General features: G+C 42.9%; 1 protein-coding gene across 5 annotated transcripts in view; it reads left to right on the forward strand.

Annotated features, from left to right (window-relative positions):
* Positions 1-12,443, forward strand: part of LOC113916508 (schwannomin-interacting protein 1) — an 854,544-nt gene that overhangs the window by 710,659 nt on the left and 131,442 nt on the right. Inside the window, exon 1 of one of the 5 annotated variants that reach the window (XM_027582982.1) lies at positions 1,420-1,510. The exons of the other annotated variants lie outside the window; for them this stretch is intronic. The gene's annotated coding sequence lies outside the window, so the exon portion shown is untranslated. Of the gene's footprint in view, positions 1-1,419; positions 1,511-12,443 lie in introns of those variants that run through there. 5 annotated transcript variants of the gene reach the window in all.

A 12,443-nucleotide genomic window follows, 5' to 3' on the forward strand; every position in this document is an offset into this window, starting at 1 on the left:
CTGAGTATTCACTGATGAATTATTTTTATTATTAACAAGTGCTCTATCCCTTGTTTTCTGAAGACAGAATGTTCATGAAAAAAGATTGCTTTATCAACAGGGGTTCTTTAGTGCAAGTGTTCCTCTCTTCTCACTTCTGATGGGTGGGCAAAATGGTGATTATCACTTGCTGAATAGCAAGATCTATTGATCCTGAAAAATCACAAGACTCCACTTGGGCCTTACTCCTTCGGAAACGCTGGTGTCCTGAGCAAAAAGTTAATGCGTTCGCGTTCACAATTTGGAAGAAAGCAGGGTGCGTGGGTCTAACTTTGCTTCATTTTGTATCAAGCTAAATCCAGAAAGCAGTGTCAAATATACTGCTTTCAAATATCAATGCTGCCAAGAAAAACAAAAGCCCAAGCCCAAAGCTGGAAAATCTCTCAAAGTAACATACTGTGATCTTTCATAAGCTAAATCAAGGCATGGAAAAGGAAAAAAAACGATGTGGCTTCCTGAACATGTCACACAGTGACCTTCAGTCTCATATTGACTTTACAACTTCAGGCAAGCTTTTTAGTTTATCTGTGCCTCAGTTTTCTCACCCTTAAAATTGTGCCTTATTGGGAGGGACTTTCAGTGGAGTGGAGAAATCAGTTACTGGAATTGAACAGATCCAGGTTACATTTTCAGTCCCTTCATTTATTCTATAACCTTAGGCAAGTTACACCGCCAGTCTGAGCCTTGGTTCCCTATTTGTAAAGAGAGTAGATAATTAACAATGTCAAAAGAATTAGAGGAACCTGAACCCAGGAGCCTCCATAAATGTGATTTTTTTTTTCCTTTTTCTATGACTTAGGAAACTATGTTGTTCCTTGTGGGAGGAAATGTGTTATGAGAACGGAAACCAGCTCCACAAAACAACTTTAGAACCATAGTTAATTCACCCCCTCTTCCTACCCTCCTACAAAAAAGGATGCCCATCTCCCTAGGAAACCCACTCCTATTTATTAACCAGGTTCATGGGAAGTTCTTCTTAAAGCAAACCCACTTCCACGTATTTTGTGTTCAGAGATATGAAGAACAGTTGATTGGTTTCCTTTGGTATAAAAATATTCTGTATGTTTGAAGAACAATAGCAAGCCCTCTTAGAATCTCAGCAAAGGTAATTTATCCAAAAGAAAGTTTAAAAGCATTTTTGAAAGATTTTTTTTGTTATTATGAGGCACCTGTTTCCAGTGTTTCTCTAATAACCAATTGCTATTTTTTGGTAAAATCTCCTAACACATTCACACAGCTGTCATTAAGAACATGGGTAGTGTTAATTTTACAGTTTTCGTTGTTCAAGCCAAGAACAGTGTACCTTACTGGCAAGAGGGCTGTGTATAACATACTTTTAAAATGAAAACATTCTCTCCACCAGTTTGGAAAGGTGGTGATCAATTTCAGCAGCAGAAACATTCCATTGGAAGTACAGATCACAGTGCATACATCAGCTGGGAATTGCAACTGTCATCTTAACTAAATTAAGGTCAGTTCGCCCCTATAGCCGATCTTCTAGTTGTGGATTCACTACCACCTCTGTCAGGACACTGGTGTTTAGGATCCACAGTTGGCCACTTAAAGTAGCTGTGGGACCCTGGGCTAGTTCCTTGCTGTGTCTGAGCCTCCATTCTACATGCTGCGTTATGGAAATGATAATGATATGTATGCACACAATTGTGGGAAAGGCAGGAAAGTTGGCAGTGTAGGTGCTCAATAATTATGTTGGAGATGAGTGTCTGATAGTCTCTAACAAGATGCTCCTTGTACTTTAATAAGATACTGGCCTTAGATCTTGTCTTTACCCTTTAGAACATTCTGCAAGTGAGGATGTGTCTAAGGATGTGTAAATTAAATTTTTAATGAAAACTTAAGTTTCTAATGAGGTGGAATGGAAGAGAAGTAGGTGATAAGGCAATCTAGATCTTGCTGCAGGGGTTAACTTTGGAAACAGGACCTCAGATTGATTATGTTCTTTTTTTTTTTAAGATTTTATGTATTTATTTGACAGAGAGAGACACAGCGAGAGAGGGAACACAAGCAAGGGGAGTGGGAGAGGGAGAAGCAGGCTTCCCGCGGAGCAGGGAGCCCGATGCCAGACTCAATCCCAGGACCCTGGGATCATGACCGGAGCTGAAGGCAGACGCCTAACGCCTGAGCCACCCAGGGGCCCGATTATGTTCTTTAAAAAAATATTTTTAACTTTCGGCTGCATGGGAAGCACTTGTGTGTCTGAAAGAAGGAGGTGGCATGGGGGAAAGTAAGTGGTCTAGATGCAGCAGGTGGAGTTGCATCTCTCGACACACCTCCTCCCACCCCCACGCCCAACCCCCATTCACCCTGAGCTGTCAGATGCAGTTTTTTCAAGAAATTGCCAAGCTGGGGAAGCTTGAGGAAGTGTCTAGACCAACTTCTTGCCCTCAATCAAAGCTGCGTCCAAAATTACCAAAACCAATGGCCACCTACCTCTGCTCAAGGAAAGAGCCTTTCAAGTTCAGTTCTATTGTCTACCTGCGCTGGGGCTGCCTTTGGGAAGTTACCCCTTTACTAACTTGGTAATACAAGCCCATTTTCTGTTAGCGTGCTCTGCTCCGTCCTGTGTATCATGGCAAGTTGCTGGCCTGCCTGGAGAAAGTTGCCACTGGGGGTGGGGGGTGGTGCTGATAGGGTCACAGCCTCTTTGAGGGGCAGCACTCCTTGATACCTCTCTAATTAATCACCAGGTGAGCAAACATTCTTCTCCCCTGACATCATCACCTCTATTTTCCCTCCCTGTCCTTCTCTTAATCGCAGTGGTTCCTAAAGTAGAGACAGTGTGCCTCAGAATTACCTGGCGAGTTTGTTAGCACACAGAATGTTGGGACCCATCCTCAGAGCTTCTGATTTGTAGGTCTGGGCTGGGGCCCGAACATCTGCAATTTGTAACAAGTTCACAGGTGATCTGGGAACTACTTTGGGAACCACTCCTCTAGTCCAATGCTAAATCTCACTCTAGTGTTTCTAGTGACCTGCACCCCTCCCATCTTCCAAAATTATACCTGCTCCATTCTTGAGAGTGAAATAGAGCCTTCTCCTAACCACAGTTAAATATTACTATTTATTGAATTCTAATTGTAACAAGCACTGTGCTTACACACCTTACATCCATTATTTGTAATTTCCCCAACAACCCTACAAGTCTGATAACATGAAACGAACAGAAAGAGGGTAAAAAGCCAAGGCTTCATAAGTGACAAAAAACAGATATGGTATTTAAACTCAGATTTATCTGGAAAGATCGGCTCTTTCCGCTATTCCAAGGCTGGCAATAGATGTTTAACTTGTATGTCAACTCTGATACATTGGGAGCAGCTGCCTGGAGCACTGGGTTGAACCGTCCCACGTGGACTGGGTGCTCAGCGGGAGGGAGTTCTGGAATCAGTGAGCCACACACGCTGAGGGTGCAGGAGTGGAGAGGGGCAACATGGGTGCCGTGTATTTGCCATTCCTACATTATGCTTCATTCACGGATCAGTTTTGTTAGTTAGTAGAATTAGATGAGAGATGAGTATTCAAATTTGTTCCATAGGGAACAATAAAACTTATATTTCCTTTTCTCTCCCCTTCTCTGAAGGTGAAGCTAAGTCTTTGAGCCTAGATTTCAGAAGGTATAATAACCTGTAAAGTAAAATGAAATGCAACTGCTATATAGATAGTGGTCATTACATGGGCATTTAACTTTAAAGTAGTGGGGACAAGGGAACTCTGTTAATTATGGACTTTGTATGTTGTGTGTCTTTTTGTGTGACCTCTCTAGTGGATTGCCTTATACTGAATAATCCACTGTGACTTAATAAGGAGGTAATGACATTTCTAGTTTTGTTCCTCCCTCCATCATTCATATTCAGTGTGGGATTTGTTATTTTTAGTATCTCAGTGCTTTATCTGAAAAATGAGTTTGATCATGTTTTTCTGCTTCTTCCTAACATTTATTATGTATGTGATTAAATGACATATAACTTCATGGCATCTATTTTATTCAGTCAATAGATATTTATAAAAATTTATGCCTGGGTGCTGGGATATAGCAGCAAACAAAACAGACTGCTCTCATAGAACTTACGTTCTAGAAGGAGGGACAGAGAGTAAACAAATAAAAAGAAAATTGTGTATGGTGGTAAGTGTGCATGGTGAGAGTGTGTATGTGTATGTTGCTGTTTTAGGTGGTGGTCAAGGAAGGCCTTTCTGAGGAAGTAACATTTAAGCTAGGACTTGAAAGTGGAAAAGAGCCAAACATGGATAGGCTGGGAGTGGAACAGTCCAGGCAGAGAGAACAGTCTATGCAAAGATCCTGAGGTTGAAGGTAAGCAGGGGCCAGATCAAGTAAGCTAACAGGGGTTTTCAGCTTGGGGTGATGGGACCCCCCCAACCCTGACTGGAGGGTGTTTGAAGATATGCAGGTGGTGATTTGGATGCAAAATGCTGGAGTTGAACACAGACCACAATTGACTTTTAATGGGCAGGGACCAGGGATGCTAACATCTTGCACTGCTTGGGATGGACTCACATGAGACTTGACCTGCTCATGCTGTGCTGCAGATATTGTTCCTATTGAGAAATCCCGAGAGCCTTCTAAGGCCCAGATAGGAAGTTTGACTTGTATCCTAACTACATTGGGAAGCTATTGAAGAGTTGTAACCTTTTAAAAAAATGATCTTTTTTTCTTTTTTTATTTTAGTTTATTATGTTATGTTAATCATCATACATTACATCATTAGTTTTTGATGTAGTGTTCCACGATTCATTGAAAAAAATGATCTTTAAAAGATCACTTTGGCTACCGAGTGAAAAGTCAATCCTATAGGGACAAAGGTGATAGCAGGGATGGTCAGTAGGCAGCTCTTTCAATAATCCAAAGTAGACATGATGGTGGCCTGGGCAGGGCTGGAATGGTGGAGTTTGGGGAATAATTTTCACCTTCAAGAAGACTGCTAGCTAAATGCAAACTGCTGTTTTCTGTGACACACCTATGTTATCCTTTTTTTTTGAAAGAGATTTTCAGTTCCAGAATCAGCTGGTTTCCTCTATATTCGTTTAAGAGAACCTTTGCAGCACCAAATGACAGTAGACCTTGCTCTTTAACCTTGCGGATCCGTGTGCATTTCGAGTGGTTCATAGCTCAAAAAGGTAATCTATTTGATTTGGGCTTTTAAAAAGAGATAAAATTACATGTGCTTCTTGAATAACAATATATGATTTCTCTCTCTGAAGGGTCAATAGGAATTAGCCTACCTATGTCATTTTACAAAACCAGTGCCTAATTGCGTGAATAACAGGGACCAAATCTACATTTATTCTGCTGAAAGAGAAACATTAAGTGAACATCAAAATCTCTTGAAGAGATTGCAGGCATTGCAGTCCTAATTTTACCTGAGCAGTAAAGCCTTGCAGATAGTCTTCAGGTGCATCAGCTCCTCCCCCACAAAGGCAGTTCAGCTTCCAGAATTTTAGTGAATCCCCCCAACTGCTATCTTCTCTCTCCTCATCACCATCTCTTCTCACTGCACCCCCACTGCAAGTGGCCCCCAGAATGCTCCAGGGTTCATCTCCAGAGGAACCCACCTCTCATGTACTGGGGCGGGGCGGGGCGGGGAGCATCTTGGCTTCTAGGCTGACCCGAAGGGACTGGCTGGAGGAACCAGAGGAGGCAGCTGGCTGGAGACCATACCCACACCAGTAATGGTTTCACTGAGTGTGGAAGTCAGGAAGTGGGTCTTCCCACCAGCATCTTGTGTTCTGAGAACAGAGGAGGGTAGTCGCCAAAGAACACAGGGGACCGGATGTGGGACCGGTGGAACAATCCGCCACAGCCTCCAGCTGGAGCTAATGAAGCCAAGTCCTTCCCGACCACATCCTGCCTGCCAATTTCTAGATGAAAGTGAAGAAGAAAATCAGAAACCAGATAGGAACCCTCCCCAATTAAATCTTTAAACCCATCACCCAATCACGATAAGCCAGGCTCCCAGGAAATAAAATATCAAGTGATCTCACTTGCCTGGAAAAGCCTAGGAGGAGGAAGTTCTGCCTTCATCTCTGGGCACACGTGTCATCCTGCAAGGGGTGGGCCACTTTGCTGCCGGCCCCAGAAGGGGAAACCAGAATCATGTATAAGGAAGGAAAGAGCAAATGGTTTGTGCTAGTAAGTCCTGTCCCAGCTACCAACTAGCCATGCAAATTTGGAGAGGGTCACCTTCTTGAACTTGAGATGCAGGGTTGATCAAAAGTTCTTTCAGACTCTGATGGGCTCTGAGACCGTACTTCATAATTCAGCTCAAGGTCTTCACTGCTTCCCTAAGACCTCTTGCAAACCAAACCATCCACCTCCCCAAGTCCTATTTCTCTTTCTTCTTCTGAATTAATAACTTTCTTCATGCTGTCCCCATTGGCTCCCTTAACACAACTAGACCATTATCGCTTTTCTTTCTTTCTTTGCACATCTCTGTCCCTCTAGTAGCTCTTAAGCTCCTCTGAAGAGAGTCACTAATGCCATAGTTTTGTTTTTCTTTAGAATCTCCAGTGCTGGGACACCTGGGTGGCTCAGTCGGTTAAGCGTCTGCCTTTGGCTCAGGTCATAGTTCCAAGGTCCTGGGATCGAGTCCCCACATCAGGCTTCTTGCTCAGCGGGGAGCCTGCTTCTCCCTCTGCCTGCTACCCGCCCCTGCTTGTGTGCTTTCTCTCTCTCTCTGTCTCTCTCTCTGACAAATAAATAAATAAAACCTAAAAAAAAAAGAATCTCCAGTGCTTAGCACTATACCTGACACTTATTAGATGTTCAATAAATGCTTGTTGTTGAATGAATGGAAAGAGAGGATATAAAAATAGAGAAGAATGAGCCCAAGCCAATTCAAAGCTCAAGAGCCAGCTTTTGCTAAAAGCCATATATTTTGCCCATAACATCCTGGACTTCTTAGAATTAAAAAGAGAAAGAGAGCAAGAGAGAGAAAGGGAGAGAGAGAGAAGAAAGAGGGAATTTTAGATATTGTAGCAATAATTTGCAGGTATCACAGCTTCTAATACCCTGTATCTCCACTGAGCTATACCAGTTTCACAGGATTTTAGAAATACTAGAGTTTTACTTAGACTTTATGGAATGTCTTATATTTATAAAGAGCTAGTATAAAATTGCTGAGTAGGTGGGTAAAGGGGGTCAATTGTATGGCGGTGGATGGCAAGTAGATTTGGTGATCACTGGGTAGTGTATACAGATGTCTAATTATAATGTTGCATACCTAAAACTTATAAAATGTTATATCCAATTCTACCCCAATTTAAAAAAAAATGCTGAGTAGAAATTTCCAGATGTCTCTCTCTATAACTTCATGCCTCTTTAAGCTATTCCCGGAAAAAAAAAAATCAGAAAGTTTAAAACTGCCTGCATCCTGTCTTTAAAAGCTTTGATCCTTCACTTATTTAACTTGTAAACTCCATGGCCTCATAATTGCTGAAGAACCTAGGGAGGGCCATGTGGGATGAAACCCCTTGTGTAGCCAAATTACTAACACAGTTAAGCCTTGCAGGGGTGGTGCTGAGAAGGGAGGGAGTGGGGACTCACAGCAGAGGTGGCCTGGAATAGGACAAACCTAAGCCTGGTTTAGTTCCAGGAGTTTGGATTTGAGGGGATTGAGATAGGGCACATTGTCTAAACTTTGAGCAGTGGCCAAATGTTTGATGAGTTCGGCCTAACCAGGAAGCACCATGCACAAGTGCTTCGGGCTCAAGAAAGGGGTCAAGCGGTGCCTGGGTGGTGCAGTCAGTTAAGCCACTGAATCTTGGTCTCCGCTCAGGTCGTGATCTTAGGGCCGTGAGATCGAGCCCAGTATTGGGCTCTGTGCTCAGCGTGGCGTCTGCTTAAGACTCTCTCTACCCCTGCCCCCTGCTCTCTCTCTCTCAAATAAATAAGTCTTAAAAGGGAAGAAGGAAGGGAGGAAGGAAGGAAGGAGGAAGGGAGGGAGGGAGGGAGGGAAGGAAGGAAGGAAGGAAAGAAGGAAGGAAGAAAGGAAGGAAGGAAGGAAGGAAGGAAGGAAGGGCGCCAAAAGGAAAAGGGAAGCACAGTTGAATGTGCCTCTTCCTTGAACCAGACACTGAGGAGAAGATGCTGCCACTGGATCCACCCCAGGGCTAGGCCAAGATGACACTGCCCCTAAAAGTGTGGCATCGATAGTGCTGTCCCCAAAGGATACTGAATTCCAAGATACTGTCCACAAGATGAAGAATAACGAACATCTCCACTTCATCACAGTGATGGGCCATGTATGGCTCATCCATCCATTTTCCTAAGCCCCGTTTCCAACTTGAGCAACAGGTGTTATGAACTCAATGATTTTTAATTTTCCTGTCCACTGTGTAAAGAAGCAAGTCCCGGGGCGCCTGCAACGGGTGGCTCAGCCGTTAAGCGTCTGCCTTCGGCTCAGGTCATGATCCCGGGGTCCTGGGATCGAGCCCCACGTTGGGCTCCCTGCTCCACAGGAGTCTGCCTCTCCCTCAGCCTGCAGCTCCCCCTTGCTTGTGTTCCCTCTCTCACTGTCTCTTTCTCTGTCAAATAAATAAATAAAATCTTAAAAAAAAAAAAGCAGCAAATCCCTTTGGCCCTTATTAGTGCTGTCCTGGGGGCGGGGGAGAGGACAGTGGTGAGTATTTAACTATAGGTTTAATGACAATACTAACCCTTATTCAAACCAAAAAGAGCAGATTTTTGGTAAGCTCCAGGGGGTCTTATCTAAGGGGCACACCAGGAAAAGCCCCTGAGAAGCAGGGGAGGCTGTTGACCACAAGGGCTATTAGAGGTGTCATATCAGGAGCATACATTTGCTTGTGACTCTGGGGGCTGCTAGCCAGGGCACGTGATTGCCCCAAGGAGCTAGTGCCAGTTGAAGCCGCACAGGCCACCTGGCCAACAAAATGGATGACGAGGCAGCAATACCATGGGGTAACTCAGCCAAACTCTCAACAATACCTTACAGTTAAACCATAAGGAAAGGCAAGGGATTAAGCTAAATTTTAAGATAGTGTCGTGAAGTGGGAGAGAGAGGCAGAAAAATGTGATCAAGGTAGGATACCCAGAGGGCTTCAAGGATGCCAAAATGATCTGACTTAAAATGGAAAGGTGGGGAAGGCTGTTCATTTTATCATTATTCCTTAAACTGTGCATATATGCGTTTATATCCTGCCTTGTATGTATGATATATTTTAAGGTAAAGAGATAAAGTTAACTCCCTCCAATAAATGGAGACCCAATGTCTGAAAGAAACTGGGAACTAAAAACAGTTGTCCAAATAAAGCCAATAAGACCTTCAGTGAAAATTTAAAACAGAAACCATAAAACCAGTACAGATGTCAATCTCTCTATCCCCCCACCATTTCCCCCCTCCCTCTCCCCCCCCCATCTCTCCTCTCTCCTTCTTTATCTCTCTGCCTTCCCTGGTAAAATTTTTGCTGACTGAGGAAAACTGTGGGAGTAAGGAGCATTAGAACTTATCTACGAATTACACTGGAGAGAAAATAAATCCCCGGTGTGCCCCCCCACCCCACCCCATCCTGCTGGCCAGGGCAGGAGTGATTTAGCACACTTTCTTTTCCAAAGCTGAAAGGTTAAAAATGTGTACTCTCTGGAAGCTATTGTTCTAACACAAGGTGGCCATTGGACAGAAGCCTATTTAACATCAGAATGTATTCAGTGGGGCTATGGGATCGCGCTGGGCGGTAAGCAGCTTGCCCTGCCTTCTGCCTGCCTTTCCCCGTGCTGCTGCCCATGCTAGGGCTCTCCGTTATGCTCTGTGCACCAGCTCAGTATTTCTTATTTTGCTTCACTCTTTACATGCCTCACATAGCTCATTTTTTTTCTTGAGCCCTAGCTTAGCCAAGTTCCCTATATTTGGTTCCTTTGATCTTTCTGTTAAAATCAATCTCTTCCTCTAATCATTTTCTGTTCCACTTCTTTGAACCCCTTCCAGTTGCCTCCATGTCTCAAGAAGCCAGGTGTTTATTAAGAATCTGGATGAGGTTCAGGCAGAATCAGGTAGATGCAGCTGCTTGCCCCCAGGTCACTTGTTGCCTCCTCTTCAAGCAGCAGAGATGGTTTTACTAAAGGCACCTGACATTCCAGAGCAGTGAACACCGCCCTGCATGCAGCAGGTGCTCCGTAAGTAATTACAGAATGGGGAAATTGATTGGGATCTCTTTTAAATGGGCTAGACTATATTTGAACTTACACTTAATTTGCTTCCCAATCCCACCCTCAGCCCAGGTCTCTTTCTGCTTTCAGGTTTTTCTTTCTCTTCTCGTAGTTATTTCATAGCTTATTTCTTCGATGCTTTACACATTTTTAAATTAAATTTTCTTGTGTTTCCTGCTCATGTATTTAACTTCATAGTTTAATTCATGTCATAAGATTTTGCTAGTAACCTTGTTTACCAAATTAGTGTTATTTATAAATTATTCTATTCTACCCCTTTCTTTAAATAACTGATAATCATTTTCATATTGTCTTATATTTTATTTGTTTATTAGGTAGACTTTGCTTCTGTATTTGTTAATTTTCAGTGTTTTTCTAATTAGCCACAGTACAAGATGCATCATATCCTGTGGTTCCAACACAGATTTGGGTCAAGAAAAAAAGACCATTGTTTTCAAATAATATGATGTCTGAGATTTGCTTCAAAATAATCTAGGGAGGGTGGGGGGAGTATGGAGGGTTATAGGGGAAATAAGATTGCCATGGGTACATAGTTGCCAGAGCTGGGTGATGGGCACGTGAGGTTTCATTATACTTTTCAATTATGTAAATGTTTGAAGTGTTTCAAACATTCAAAAAATTTATTTTTAAAAGAATCAAAAGAATATAGATGGATACAGAATCGATCCTATGAATTATCTTAGAACTCCAGCTGTCCTTGTCATTGTCATTTATTGGTTCAGCCATCCTTCTAAATTCATTGTGAAGTTTAGCACTTGCTTCTCCTCTTCCTTTCTTTCCAAACTCTCGTTCTCACCTGGAACATTTCCTGGTGCTGGTGTTTGACTTGTCCAATGCCTCACCTCTGCGATGGTAATGATATGCACTTCTACTCTTTGTCAGCAGCCCACTATCCCTTGATTATATTTCAAGTCTTTTCTAAAATGATGCAGATCTCTTGTGTACTGTTTAGCACTCTAGCTAAGGCTTTCAGGCTATGTTTTGATACAGAATTCACTTTTTCTCAACATCAGTCAAAACATAAAACACATATATAATCCAGCCATTTCCGGTTTACAGCCCTTCAGGTCCCTATCAATTTCAAGTTCAAATCCAAGTTTAGTATTTTTCACGTCCAGCTCTTGCTTTCCTACCATTTCTAGCCTCTTCTCTACTATTCTCTTGTATATATTCACACTGTCTTTTCTAGTTATACCAAATTTATTTTATTTGTAGGTAAGAGACCATGCTTTCTTACACCTCCAAACTTTCGACGATACTATTCCCTGAGATTGGAATGTCCTTTCATCGGTTGGCCCCTAGGGAACTTCTGCAACTTTTGTTTGTCCCTCAAAACTCAATTTGAGCATCACTACTTTGGGAAGGCTTTCCTGAGCTGTCCACATTGAGATAAATGCTCCCTCCAGTATCTTCTTTCATAGCACTCTTTGACCATGCCCTCCCAAATACTTTGAAACCCAAATGAAATCATGGATATTCTTTGTTTCCTTTCTAAACTGTAAACTCTTTGACCTCTTTCAACTCTTTCTCTCTAAAGTCCAACCCAGTCCCTGGCACACAGTAGGTCTTTGAATGAATGAGTAATTGAATGAACAGAAGAATGGATAAATGAGTGCTGTTATCTCCTTAAGGTAGCACCTCCCTCCCTAACAGGTAGGGCTCTAGGTCAAAGCTCTTGGTCCTGGGCAGTCCCTGGGCAGTCTTTGCCTCCTAACTGCCTTTCTTAACCCACCTGACCCATCTGGTTCTGGCTGTAACCCAATTGTCCCTATTTCTGCTGAGCCCTTCCTATTTGGTGCTTCTTCCAAGTGACTGTTTCCCAGAGTGTGGTACACAATAATTTCTAGGTGATACTCAGACAAGTGTCTTCTGATGGGCTTGTATTTATATTCATGTATGTTTGAGGAGGGGGAAATGAGCACATAAAACCTGTGATATCACAGAGAATATTGCTTAGGATGAAACAAATATAGGTAGTGCCATGGTAATCAACTTTACCTGGACCTCATAGACCAGAGGCAAGGTGCTCCAACATAATCATCGATGTTCCAAGCCCTCAGTAACTGAACCCTCGACCAGGCCCATTAGAAGTATAGACAGCCAGGAATAACACCAAGAGGGAGGGACTCCCAAACACTGAATTCCATAGGCACCTCTGTTTTTTATTCAGTGATATACTGAAATGTCACTT

This window comes from Zalophus californianus, chromosome 1, assembly GCF_009762305.2.
Source record: "Zalophus californianus isolate mZalCal1 chromosome 1, mZalCal1.pri.v2, whole genome shotgun sequence".
Lineage (NCBI taxonomy): Eukaryota > Metazoa > Chordata > Mammalia > Carnivora > Otariidae > Zalophus > Zalophus californianus.